The sequence below is a fragment of the Octopus bimaculoides genome, chromosome 1 (assembly GCF_046866305.1).
Source record: "Octopus bimaculoides isolate indiv1 chromosome 1, ASM4686630v1, whole genome shotgun sequence".
NCBI classification, from domain to species: Eukaryota; Metazoa; Mollusca; class Cephalopoda; order Octopoda; family Octopodidae; genus Octopus; species Octopus bimaculoides.
In genome coordinates, this window is record NC_142928.1 from 199535396 (window position 1) to 199550007 (window position 14612).

Genomic DNA, 14612 nt, shown 5'->3' on the forward strand with positions numbered 1-14612 from the left:
TATATACATGCATATATTGGTACAGGGCATCAAAGAAATGTGAACAAAAAGAGAAACGAGAACATAAAAAAGACACAAACAATGAACATCGAAAGAAACAAACAGAGAAACGAAACAGGCAACATAAAGAACATTCCCTTCATCAGTTGCCCCCTGTTTTATATACTCCGCATTTCAAAGGCAGGGACCAGATGAGACTTCGTTAAAACAGTCCTTCCCGCAGAAGGTTAAAGTGGTAACAAAACAGAACAACAAGAACAAAACAGTAAAAACAAACGGTGAGGACTGTTGAGACTTAACGAGCTGATGTGGTGAACGCTGCAGTAACGAGCTTTGAGAAGAGACAGGTAAAAGCACATGGACTTGCATGGCTTCCAATTAACAGCCAGGGACCCTCACCAATTGGGAAGGATACTACGTAAAATGAGAGACCACTTGAGACCTGCAGCAAAACAAACTTTCGAAAGTCGACGGGGCCAACTTCCAGTCTGAATCTTGCTGAAGAGGACCATCTTTGGGAACTGGCTACTTGGTATCTGAATCACATGGCCAACCCAGTAGAATAGGCTTCCTTCCAGTTTCCATCTACAAAATTCATGTCTAAGGCATTGATTGGTCTGACAGTATAGTATAAAAGACTTAGCCAAGGTACCACACAGTGGGACTGAACCCAAAACCAACTGGCTACAAAGGGGTCTTCCTGACCACACAGCTTTGCCTTCTTGTAATAAATTTTTCGACGAATGTAAAAGAATCCCTTTTTTTGGGAAATGGTGGATTTCGAAGCACAAGCGTGAAGCTAATAAATAGAAACATGGAAACTATTTGGAGAGTAAAAATCAAAGAGGCTGCCAGTGAGACTCAAACCCACATCTTTGAACATGACAGATGTTCTACCATTGGACCAAAGCATTTTAGAAACTGATTTGTTTTTTTTTTGGGGTCCAAAATAGTTTTCTCAACTCAGTATTTACAAGGCCTTATTTATAGCTTCCTCTGTGTACTTCAAGACACTTCGAGAAAAAATAAGCCGTGTATGAGGGGAGAGGGTGTGAGGGAGTGAATATATCTATGTATATATATATATACGAGATTATATCATGCATACGTGTGTGTGTATATATATATGCACCACCCACGTCAACACGACAACAGTGAAATGTTATATCCCCCACCCCCACCCCCATTGCGCCCCCCCTCCTCTCTCTTGGGTGTCCTAAGAAAATAGTCTGCTGTTTTACTTCCTTCACACAGAGCCTCTTGGGGGCGATTCATTGTGTTCTACTTAACACCACCACCACCACCACCACAACCATCGCATTCACCATCATCATCATCATCATCACTGTCACCAGCATTACTGCTATCATCGTCATGACCACCACCACTACTACTACCACCATCATTGTCATCAACATCATCATCACCACTACCACCACTACTACCACTATCATCACCATCATCATCATCAAAAATTGGTGAGTAACTTTTATGTGGTACCTTACTTTACAAGAAATAGCAGCTAACTCTCCCTGAAATCACTGCTTAGCTGTCTTAAAGTTGGAAAGACCCATTAAATTATATATTCCAAGATACACTAGGGCTGAATTAAAACCAAACAAAATCAAGATAATCATAGTTGTAACACCCACCATCATAGGTCTACTGGATCAGTATTGCCCTAGGGTTAAACAACATGGCAGACCCTCTTATCATGCTCAAGATCACAGTCAACACACAAAAACAAGGAACTACATTCACACAACGTTGCAGGACCCTCCCTGGAATGGCTGTATCTCTACTACGTAATCCCTTAAGTATTCAGGGACAGTTCTGCAGCCCTTCCCCTTAACAATGATTGCCCTATACACCACCACCACCACACCACCACCACAAGAATCTCCTGGGATATTCAAATACTTTCCTCATCTAAAATATAAGAGAGTAAGGTGTGATTCGAGGAAGATTTGGCTGCTACTTCTAACAGGTGTAGCCACCATGCAGAGGTCTCCATCATTGGCTCATACATACATACATATATATATATATATATATATATATATATTTAAAAATTTAAGGAATGGAGAAAACGCATGTTATAATTGCATACTTTATTCCTACATATGTTTCAAAGGATTACAACCTGTGTGATCCATAGGGATCTGTGATTTTAAAATTGTAACCTTCTCTTCAGGGAATGCATGGGAATCATCTTAAACGTAAGACTTTATGACCGATTATGAAAACAATAGATGGATAAGGTTATGACTTGATTCATTTGAAAAAAACCGTTAGAGAATTGGACGCTACCGGATAGTGGGTTGGACAACACATACATATAACTGTGTGAAAACATACATGCATACATAAAGACATATACACATATAGATACATATATATACACATATATATACACATATATATACACATATATATATGTGTATATATATATATATATATACACACACACACACGTATACACACATACGTCCACATTTACACATATGCACATACGTACCCATGCCTATACAAATATACCCATATGTGTGCATGTCCCCATACACACATATATACATATATATATATATACACATGTATAAATAGAAATAGACACATACATATACTCATACATATACATCTACGCCTATAACCGAATAAACAGATACGCATATACATATACATTCATGTATACAAACACATACGTAAACACACGCATGCACATACATACATACATACATACATACATACAAATACATATATATAAAAGAAAAAGAACTCAAGTGTTTTCATATATACATGCATACACATACACATATATATATATATATAGACAAAAGAAACAGGCTTGGAAGGACTGGAAGAACGGTGGTAGCAGGGAATTGTACCAATGTGCCAGAAGGGAGGCTAGGCGACAGGTTTATTTAGCCAGAGGGGAAGCAGATAAGGAAAGATTTGCCAATGTTCTGCGCCGTGAGGACCAAAGACTCGAGGTATTTCGTGTTGCAAGACAGTGTAGGAGGGAGAATAGTGATGTTGTAGGAGAGAAATGTGTTCGCATGGATGATGGTACGCTTGCATTAAATGAGGATGCAAAGAAAGAGGTCTGGAGATGCCACTACGATAGATTGCTTAATAAAGAGAATGAATGGGAGAAAGAGAGCCTGCCTTATGTCGACCCAATAGAGGGACCAGCTATCCGAGTTGATAGTACCAGGGTAGATAAAGCAATTAAGAGTATGAAGACCGGGAAAGCCCCCGGCCCATCAGGAATCACTGCAGAGATGCTCAAAATATCTGGCAGTGTTGGCTATAGCCTAGTCACCCGTATTACGAACCAGGTGATACACGAAGGAGTCATACCCTATGACTGGTGTAGCAGCATCATAGTCAACTGCTACAAAGGTAAAGGGGACGCTTTAGATACAAATAATTACAGAGGCATCAAGCTGTTAGATCAGGTTATGAAAGTTACAGAGAGGGTCATAGCCCAACTAATTAGGGAGCGAATCAATTTAGATGAGATGCAGTTTGGGTTCGTGCCAGGTAAAAGCACTACTGATGCCTTATTTCTAGTGAGACAGTTGCAGGAGAAATACCTAGCTAAGGATAAACCTCTGTACCTGGCTTTCGTTGACATGGAGAAAGCCTTTGACAGGGTCCCCCGATCCCTTATCTGGTGGTCAATGAGGAAACTTGGGATAGAAGAATGGTTAGTGAGAGCTGTGCGAGCCATGTACAGAGATGCTGCCAGTAAGGTGAGGGTTGGAAATGAGTACAGCAATGAATTCCGGGTAGAGGTAGGGGTCCACCAAGGTTCCGTCCTCAGCCCCCTATTATTTACCATAGTCCTCCAGGCAATCACAGAGGAGTTCAAGACAGGTTGCCCCTGGGAGCTCCTCTATGCTGATGACCTTGCCCTAATTGCGGAGTCACTATCAGAACTAGAGGAGAAGTTTCAGGTGTGGAAGCAAGGTCTAGAATTGAAGGGCCTTAGAGTCAACCTAGCTAAAACCAAAATCCTAATAAGTAGGAAGGTAGATAAAACACAAACCCCTTCAGGTAGATGGCCCTGTTCAGTATGTAGAAAAGGAGTAGGTAGTAACTCTATAAGATGTACCCGGTGCAAGCTATGGACACATAAGAGGTGCAGCAACATCAAAGGCAGGTTAACTAGCAAGTTAGTTTTTGTTTGTGGCAGATGTTCAGGTGCAATAAAGACTGCAAACAAACAGGAAACAACTTCCATCTCATTCCAGGGTGAAAAACTAGAGGTAGTCGATAGCTTCCGCTATCTGGGCGACCAAGTTAGTAGTGGGGGTGGGTGCGCTGAAAGTGTAGCTGCTAGAATAAGAATAGCCTGGGCAAAGTTTAGAGAGCTCTTACCCCTGCTGGCGACAAAGGGACTCTCACTCAGAGTAAAAGGCAGACTGTATGACGCATGCGTACGAACAACCATGCTACATGGCAGTGAAACATGGGCTGTAACTGCTGAGGACATACGTAAGCTCGCAAGGAATGAAGCCAGTATGCTCCGTTGGATGTGTAATGTCAATGTAAATACCCGTCAGAGTGTAAGTATCTTGAGAGAAAAGCTGAACATTAGAAGCATCAGTTGTGGCGTGCAAGAGAGACGATTGCGCTGGTATGGACATGTGGTGAGAATGGAGGAGGATAGCTGCGTGAAAAAGTGCCACACCCTAACAGTTGAGGGAACCCGTGGAAGAGGTAGGCCCAGGAAGACCTGGGCTGAGGTGGTGAGGCAAGACCTTCGTACATTGGGCCTCACCGAGGCGATGACTACGGACCGAGACCTTTGGAAATGGGCTGTGCGTGAGAAGACCCGGCAAGCCAAGTAAGATCGTTGCCAGTGCCCCTGGACTGGTTCTTGTGCGGGTGGCACATGAGATGCACCATTTTGAGCGTGGCCGTTGCCAGTACCGCCTGACTGGCTCCTGTAGGATTTTCGAGCGAGATCGTTGCCAGTGCCCCTGGACTGGCTTGTGCGGGTGGCACATAAAAGACACCATTTCGAGCGTGGCCGTTTTCGTGCGGGTGACACGTAAAAGCACCCACTACACTCTCTGAGTGGTTGGCGTTAGGAAGGGCATCCAGCTGTAGAAACTCTGCCAAATCGGACTGGAGCCTGGTGTTGCCATCCGGTTTCACCAGTCCTCAGTCAAATCGTCCAACCCATGCTAGCATGGAAAGCGGACGTTAAACGATGATGATGATGATGATGATGATGATATATATATATATATATATATATATATATATATATATATACACACATACATACATACATATATATACACACAAACACACATACACGCATACATACATATATACACACACATACATACAGATATATGTACATACATACAGAACCTAATAACTCATACATATGGATTTATACAAATACATACACAATTATATATACATATACATAGATATGTACACATATACACACATATATACTTACAAACATACGTACACACACCCACACAAGTATACATATATACATACATACACACAGATACACTCACACACACACATATGTATACACCCATACATAAAAACATGGTACATAGCAGCAAAACACACACACACACACACTCAGGCATGCACACACAAGGAGACAGAGGTACATACATACATATACACACATGCACACACATACATAAAAACCCACACAAACACAGGAATATGCAGAATACATACATGCATACATGTATGCATACACACCCATACATACGTATATACATATGCACACACACACAGACATACATACACACACATGAATGCATACATACACACACACTGAGACACACACATGCATAAATAACGGACAGAGTCAAGACTATTGATAAGTTTGCAAGACGCAACGAAAGTTTTAGGAAAATAAAAATAAGAAATAAGTGGAAATGTTACCGGTGAGTGTTAAATTTGAAGGCACAATAAGAAAATGATTCTCCCCAGACACAACAGAAGATGCTTCAACACACGAAATGACATAAAATAAGTCTTGGGAACCAAATCCAAAAAAACGAAATATATATATATAATTATATGTATGTATATATATATATATATATATATATATATATATATATATATATATGTATACACACATATGTATTTATTGTGTGTGTGTCATCATCATCATCATTTAGCATCCATTGTCCATGCTGGTATGGGTTGGATGGTTTGACTGGGTTGGCACACTGGAAGGCTGCACCAGGCTCCTCTCTGATTTGGCATGGTTTTCTATAGTTGGATGCCCTTACATGCCAATTTGTACTGTACCAGTATCTGCCACAACTGCGGTTTTGCTCAGCTTGATGGGTCTTCTCAGTCATTGCCTCCATGAGGCCCAACACTTGAAAGGGACTCAGTCACTTTGCCTCCATGCAACCCATGTATATATATTATATATATACAACAAATCCATTTCAGCACAATCTTCTTTGTTTGCACGAGCCCTTCTTCTAACAAGCACCAGGATTGGGATTTTCTGCTGTTGTGTGGGAGCCTGATTGGTGAAATCAACTGAAATACTTCTCTAATATTGTAATGTACTAACATATGTGCATGGGCACCACATAAAAAGGAACTCAGTTCACTCTGTAAAGTGGCTGGCATTAGTTAGGAAGGGCATTCAGTCATAGAAACCATACAAAACAGACAGTAGAGCTGCTCTGAAGAGTGCAGGGTTACATAATTGGACTGTTATCTAACAACCTATTAAGCCCCAAGTGCAAAACCGACTGGTAAGGATGGCCACAATGGATACATAGTACTATAATACTGTACACTTCAATCAATATATATATGTATATATATATACACACGCTTTCCCAAGGTGCTATGCAGTGGGACTGAACTTGAAGCCATGAGATTACAAAATTAGTTTCTTTCCCACACAGCCATGTCTCTGTCTGTATGATAAATTTATTAAGTTTTCTTTTTTGTATATCACTACCTTAAGAATATAAAGGGTTGCTATTTTTAGTACAGTGCCTATAGAAGAGCTTCAAGTAGATAGTGGAGAACTGTTCCACCCCAGTCCAATATCACAGGACCATATGTTTATTGTGTCTACAGTGAATCTGTTTATGACACAGATGGGGGTTTGCCTTATTGAAATTAGCTTTAAAAAAAAAAAGGGTGGGGTTTTTCTCTCAAAGTATTCTGTTTCCCTATTTTTATTCACAACCCATGGGTGATTTATCTGAAACTCCTCTTTTCACCCTCCTTCAAAACTTTTTTTCACAACAAATCCAGATACAATTGTAATCTACTCCATTTGTAAAGAATTTTATCTTCAAATATTCATGTTTGTTGCATGCAGCTATGAGGAAACAAAGTTACGGTGTTGGGGTACACTTCTGTTGGACATTAATACAACCTTGAAACGTGTATCTCACAGTGAATTAAGACTGAATTGTGAAGTTGAAATCTTCAATTATAAAAGCCTCTTGAAAAGCACATGATAATTAAAATACATTAAAAGAGACCAACAGAAGTACTAGGCTTGCAAAGAATAAGTCCCGGGGTCCATTTCTTTGACTAAATGGTGGTGCTCCAGCGTGGCCACAATCAAAATGATTGAAACAAGTAAAAGAATATATTGCTAAGGCATTGAGATCCAAATAACCTGGTGTGAAACTGAATATACACCAGAATGACACATTAGTCAAGTAGGGAGCAGTAATAAGAAAAGGAATGACAAAGGAAGGAGCAATCATCCTAGAAAGTTCAGAAGATGATCGTTTATTCCTTTCTCATCTCTTCTCTTCTACATACATGTACACACACACACACACACACACACACACATGCACAAACACACATATAACTACAGACACATGCAAATTTAAGGATTGGAACAGGTGAAAATCCCAGTAACATATGTCTCCCAGCTAGCAGAACCTTATTCTCTTGAGATATTTTGACAACAATGTAACCTTCATTTAACTAAGGTGTATTCACCCTTATCAGTAGCTAGTGGAGTACCCCTCGTTAGGCTAATTACTATTTCTGAGGTTCTGCTGGTGATTTTATCTCCTCTGTTCCCTAATTTTTGAAAACATTTACAATCTTCTTTGACAATAAACCACTAATGTTCTTCAAAGTTGCTTTTTATACTTTCTACTATGGACTGCTTGAAGCTTACTCACTTCCTACACCTTGATCCTGAGATCTTGCACTTAAATATATACACACATATATATTTACATATATCAATATCTCTCTATCTATCAATCTAATACAACAGCAAGACTCTCATCGGCAAGACTCCCATCGGCAACGACTATTTAAGCAGGAGAATTAAGACATTCGCTCTCTTTCTTCTTTCCCATTTCCTCTCACGCTTTTACATAGTGTTGGTGTATTTGTTGATTGTGTGAGGAGGGGTCGACTGTCTTGTGCTTTCTCTCCGCCTTAAGCAGGATCAGCAATGCCAACAGTAAGGAACATGTTCTATTCAGACCTTAGGGAGTCCGAATTGTCCTCTTCGGAGGAGTGGCTCGTACGAGCAGTTGATAGAATGGACAAGTGTTTAAGGAAGAAGAAAGATTTGCTGAAGTGACAGAAGTCACAAAAAAGGAGGTGGACCTGACAAACATGGAGAAATATGAGAAGATGGCACGTAGGATCGGTGGTGATGCTAAGTTGTCCCTACTCCAGAAAGTATTGGAAAATATGGGTAAGAAAACAGTAAATATATAAGGTGTACTCAGTGGAAGAAAGGAAAATTGAAAACGTTGAGGCAGAGGAAGCAGATTTGGAACAATTGTGGTTCAAGAAGGCAGGAAAGGCAAAAGAATATGCTGTAACCACAGTAACCTACATATCTTGGAAGAAGGACTTCCAGGATTAGGGTGGAGAGAATCCCACCAGAAACAGATGTGGCTTGGGTTGTGGCGGCTGTTCTTCTCGGAAGTAAAGAAGAAATAGCCGTCCTGCAGGCCACGAAAACAGAAAATTGTGTATGGAAAGAGCAAACATTGGACCTAATCATATTGGGTATTGGCAGAACCACTGAAAATATGGTGGAAACGGTGACCATTGGAGATGTAGTGTTGAGAGTGGGGGTGGGGGTGGAGGGCAGAACCCCTCGTTGCTTTAAATGTTGCTAAAAAAGGCCTCTGCAGAGGAAGAAGTTAGAAAGGGGCCGGAGAAGGTGCAACAGGAAGAAAAGAGAAACAAAGAACAGTGGATGGTAGCTGAAGGAAGAGGAAGAAAGGACAGATTGAATTAGAACCCCAAGCCATACACCCCGTCCCACCCCACCCCACCCACCTTCTCAGACACCCCCTCCACCCATTCCCCTCCGATACAAAGCAAGAGAAAAAAAAACAAATACAAAAAAACACAAGGCTCAACAGGCTCCCCCTCCTCCCACTGGAAATTGTTTCGCGCGTGTTTGAAAGGCGTAGACCAAGAAAGGATGGAGAAGAGAACAAAATGGAGGACTGCAAGATTTGTGCATGTCGATGGATGGACAAACACTGAGGTGTCCGAAAGCCAAAAAAACGACGAAATATTGAGATTCAGGAGGGGTTATAAGTGTTGGAAGGTGAAATGTGATTTAAAGACGATATCAGACAATATAAAGTACGACGAACTGACCCAGAGATACTCCACAGCCATTACAAGCCTTCAATTCCATTACAACTTTCTCTCTCTCTCTCGAGCTATAGAAAGACAAATACACACGTTATATACCTACAGACATCTATATAAACACACATGTAATAATAAACAGACACGTTTCCTTAGAAACCTTTCACTAAAAAACACATTTTCGAAGGTGAGGGGCGTGACTGCATCCGCACCCTTTTTCTTTAAACATGTTTTATAAATGACATTTGGCAGAAATACGTTTGAAAACAATAATAAACGAATGCTGAAATTATAAAAATTAGTAGTAACGAAGTCTGAACAAAAGCAAAAGCATGTTAGTGTTTTGTTTTGTCTTTATTGAAACAAGCGAAAGCCAATTAAAAGGAAATCTCTTTGCCTTACCTTGTTCGAAAATGTCTGCAATTCAGCAGAAGACATCAGCTGTGAAATGGTTTTGGCTTCTTTTGCGATTTCTGGCGCAGAATTTTTCAGCGAATAACTTGTATTTTTCGATTTTCTGGAGATAGAATTACAGAATAAAGGTGAATTTTGTGGTTTATGCTTTGTCGGGTGTTGAACGAGAGAAATGTTGAAATTTACCTTTTTTTCACACATTCGAATTCACCGCCATTAATTGGCGCACACACCTGCTATTGCGCACGCGCACGCGAGTCGTGACTAGTCGATCCTACAATAACAATCTATTGCCAATGCATGTATGCACAAAACATGCAGGACGGTTTGTTTTGGTTTTTTTGAACAAAGTAAATAAAACACATTGTAAACAAAACGCAAACACCCTCATACATGTTTTGTGCGTGGCGCGCGCTGGAGAGTCGTAGGATCCACTAGTCACGTCTCGCATACGCGGATGCGCGCCCTGGATCCAATCTTCTTGAATCGTACCTTGATATAATGTTTTCATTTCAAAATAAAACCAACAAAAATAATCTCCCATAATCTTTACCTCCGCTGATTTTTACATGCCCCGTTGACCGATCTAAGAAATTTGGGGAACGATTTACTGTCTGGTGAATGGAACCGAGTATATGCAGATTCCAATAGCTTGCCAAATTGTCAGTCATAAATTTTCTGCAAGAACGTTTTGTCTGATAACATTCTCCAACATCTCTGCACTCCTATCGGGTAGACGTTGAAGAAATCCTTTTTCTGGTTGTGGTGTCATAACATCCAACAACCCAAGTTTTGCGACACATTCGTCGTCCATTGTTCTTCTTTTTGAAGAACAAACTTTCATGGAACTCCACTCTATGGTCCGGACCAGCAATTGGAGTTTTGTCCGGCACCAGTTTTTTGCCAAACAAACATCTCTACAGAACTGGTGCCACTGAACGGCAGTTCTTATATCAATGCAATTTATTCTTGCAGATATCGTGACAGTTAATTCGAAAATGAAAAATAAAATTAAACACTAAATAAAAAAAAAAATTCCATATAATGGCAGATTGGAGTTTTCTCCAAAGGTTCCTTTCCTGATGGAAAGAGGAATTGTATCTTTTTTACTTTTAGCTCACTTTCTTTTGACAAAATCCCGTCAATAGAACGACAAGAATTTTGAAAATTCATTGAACAGCCATGCTACATGGCAGTGAAACATGGGCTGTGACTGCTGAGGACATGCGTAAGCTCGCAAGGAATGAAGCCAGTATGCTCCGCTGGATGTGTAATGTCAGTGTGCATACCCGTCAGGGTGTAAGTATCTTGAGAGAAAAGCTGAACATTAGAAGCATCAGTTGTGGTGTGCAAGAGAGACGATTGCGCTGGTATGGACATGTGGTGAGAATGGATGAGGATAGCTGCGTGAAAAAGTGCCACACCCTAACAGTTGAGGGAACCCGTGGAAGAGGTAGGCCCAGGAAGACCTGGGCTGAGGTGGTGAGGCAAGACCTTCGAACATTGGGCCTCACCGAGGCGATGACTACTGACCGAGACCTTTGGAAATGTGCTGTGCGTGAGAAACCCGGCAAGCCAAGTGAGATCGCTGCCAGTGCCCCTGGACTGGCTCTTGTGCGGGTGGCACATAAAAGACACCATTTTGAGCGTGGCCGTTGCCAGTACCACCTGACTGGCCCTCGTGCAGGTGACACGTAAAAGCACCCACTACACTCTCTGAGTGGTTAGCGTTAGGAAGGGCATCCAGCTGTAGAAACTCTGCCAAATTAGATTGGAGCTTGGTGTTGCCATCCGGTTTCACCAGTCCTCAGTCAAATCGTCCAACCCATGCCAGCATGGAAAGCGGACGTTAAACGATGATGATGATGATGATGATTGAATGTGTGCAAGCAGACGGTTTTTTCATTGGCAATATGTTTTGTTTTCAGATAATCTATAATGTTCTCTGGTGCAAGGTACAATAAAAGTTGCAATCTGGGTGCACACAATGTAAAATAAATTCGGAAAAATAGCAACAACTGCTTCTTTTTAAAGGGTACAAATATTGGGAAGAAGATGATGATGAGTGTTGCTGATGGGATGTTCACACACACACACACGTAGATAAACCTAGACGAAGTCCCATTTTGGAAGTATGTCTAAAATTTTTAGAAGACGTATGACGGAGAATTATTCAATATCGTGTTTGCTTCTATAAGAATCGCTTACTTTAAAGCGAAAAAACAAGACCGACGTATACAACAGGTGTGTAGAACCTGCTGTTTCGCTTGTTTTAGCCGTTCATAAGTGATCTATAAGTAAACATTTCATACAACGACCATGACGATGTCACCTTTTCAATCCGAGTATCGACCTTCAAAGGCATCCATCATCACCTTCATTCACTCTATCTCTCGGCCTTTCTCTCTCATACGTGCGCGCACCGACACAAAAGCCTAATTTTGCTCTAACATCATGGTTCTATGCAACTGTTGCAATATCACTCTTTATGAAGGAGTTTTTCCGTTTCCATTACATTTTTCCTGGAACACGGTATCCTGCCGTTTACCCACATTTGTCTTCCTCAAATCACACCCTACTCTCTTATCTATGTATATATGTATGTATGAGCCAATGGAGACCTCTACATAGTAGCCAGACCTGGTAGAAATAACACCCAAATCTCCCTCAAATCGCACCTTACTGTTTTATGTATGTACACATGTATATACTAGCTGGGGCGTACACTGTAATTCCTGGGGAAGCAGGGCTTATCCCTTGGTTCCGTTCTCATAATTGTTTCACTAATCCAGTAAGAACAATACAAAGTATGTAGCCCTTAAAACGGTTTCTGTGCATTTACAGAGAATACTGAAGTGTCTTACACAGGATCTTGTTGTTAGGAATTCCTAATAAGTTATGAATACCCAAATTGTGAAGTCAGTCATGTAATACCATGAAATTAGTTACCCGATAGTAAGAGTTCACATAAAGTAGCGCCGAAAAGGGCTGTAATACGTTCCCAGAGTATACAGAACATAGGGGAAAATACTAATAAGGTATGTATACTAAAATCATGAAGCATGTTACGTAATAACAGGCTAATCAGATATGAGATAATAACAAGTCAAAGTAAATAATTGTGAAAAAGGCTTCTGTGTGTTCCCAGAGAATATTACCCTCAGCAGCGCTAATGTTGGTATATTCGTGAATAAGTCACTAACCGAAATAAGGGGATCTCTTGTTTAGGAAAATACTATTTACTCGTTTAAGCGATACCCTACTGATTTTACCCTTTTTACACCTGTTACCTCTTTTTTTCTCTTAATATTTTTCTCGTTTTGTTTTTCTTTTTTCTCTCCTCTTCCTCTCCTACCCTTAACCCCAACAGCTGTAGGATGCAGCCCCACCCACAACAAGGTTACATTACAAGAGTGGATGGACCCTATCGACTGTGACATGGAGGTGCAGACGGTGTGTAGCCAGCTGATAGCCCGACAGACACAACTCCAGTGAGTATCTTTACTTTGTAAAGAGGGAGGGGTTGATCAGAGAAAGACAGGGCAGAGCCCGAGGCCCTTTCCATTGTCACCAAGACAGGTGGCAGTGGAAGAGAAACAGCAAGGTATCAACTGACCCTAATAGCCCTTGCCCAAATATTTGCAATGCCATCTACAACATAGGCCTTTGTTGTGTATGAACATGGTTACAGCATCAGCGGTGGCTCTCCCGGAACAGCTGTCAACACAAAACTATTATAGAACGTTTTATATTTTATTCTTTTTCTTCTTTCAGTCATTTGACTCCACCCAAGCTGGAGCACTGCCTTGGAGAATTTTTAGTTGAATCAAATTGACCTCAACACTTGTTTTTTGTTCTTGTAAACCTGGTATTTATTCTATATATATATATATATATATATATATATATATATATATATATATATATATAAATATATATTTCGTTTTTGGATATATATATATATATATATTATATGTGTGTGTGTGTATACACACATATATTTAATTCACAATATATAACTCCAAATTAAACGTATTCCAAACGAACAGGACCAACAAAGACAATTATGGGAGAAACTAACACTTGGAAAACATGAAGACAGAAATAGAACTGATTAAGCTTAGAGCGCTGATCAATGAAGAAAAATTGAAGAACATAGATGAGGAAATTTACAACGAATTAAAGAAACATTGAGATGGTCAACGCTTGGAAAGTGTCTTTAAACTGTGGCAAACAACTTGTGAAGCTGAAGAAACAAACTCGCTACAAGGCTGGCAAAGACAAAGCAATTTGTTTATTAACTACGAAACACAGTTCATCGTAGAATAGGCATCGGATAAGCCCTTGCTGAAGGAAAATAAAGCAAAAACATACACAGAAATGAACCCAGGCTTATCGAACACAAACCAGAGACGGACAAGGGGAGGCAACTCCACCGACATTACATTCCCCAAATAACTTAAACAATCAGAAAATCTGGACGGAATCTTCATGGCATTCAAGTAATCCTGTGGAGCTCCTAGAAAAGCTCCTTAATGTATCGTTCTACAAAACACATAGAATATATA

At 40.5% G+C, this 14612-nt stretch overlaps 2 long non-coding RNA genes across 11 annotated transcripts in view; one reads left to right on the plus strand and one right to left on the minus strand.

Annotated features, from left to right (window-relative positions):
* Nucleotides 1-240: 240 nt before the first annotated feature.
* The window catches only part of LOC149137941 (uncharacterized), a 23052-nt gene continuing 8680 nt past the window's right edge, over nt 241-14612 (plus strand). The window contains exons 1-2 of one of the 3 annotated variants that reach the window (XR_016244857.1): nt 241-278; nt 13415-13535. This is a non-coding gene — a long non-coding RNA (uncharacterized LOC149137941). The other 2 variants (XR_016244856.1, XR_016244858.1) reach the window with 2 other exon arrangements.
* Nucleotides 6282-14612, minus strand: part of LOC149137942 (uncharacterized) — a 45346-nt gene continuing 37015 nt past the window's right edge. For 5 of the 8 annotated variants that reach the window (XR_016244851.1, XR_016244843.1, XR_016244840.1 and 2 more), the window contains exon 3: nt 9885-10147. This is a non-coding gene — a long non-coding RNA (uncharacterized LOC149137942). Of the gene's footprint in view, nt 10148-10230; nt 11077-14612 lie in introns of those variants that run through there. The other 3 variants (XR_016244828.1, XR_016244823.1, XR_016244825.1) reach the window with 2 other exon arrangements.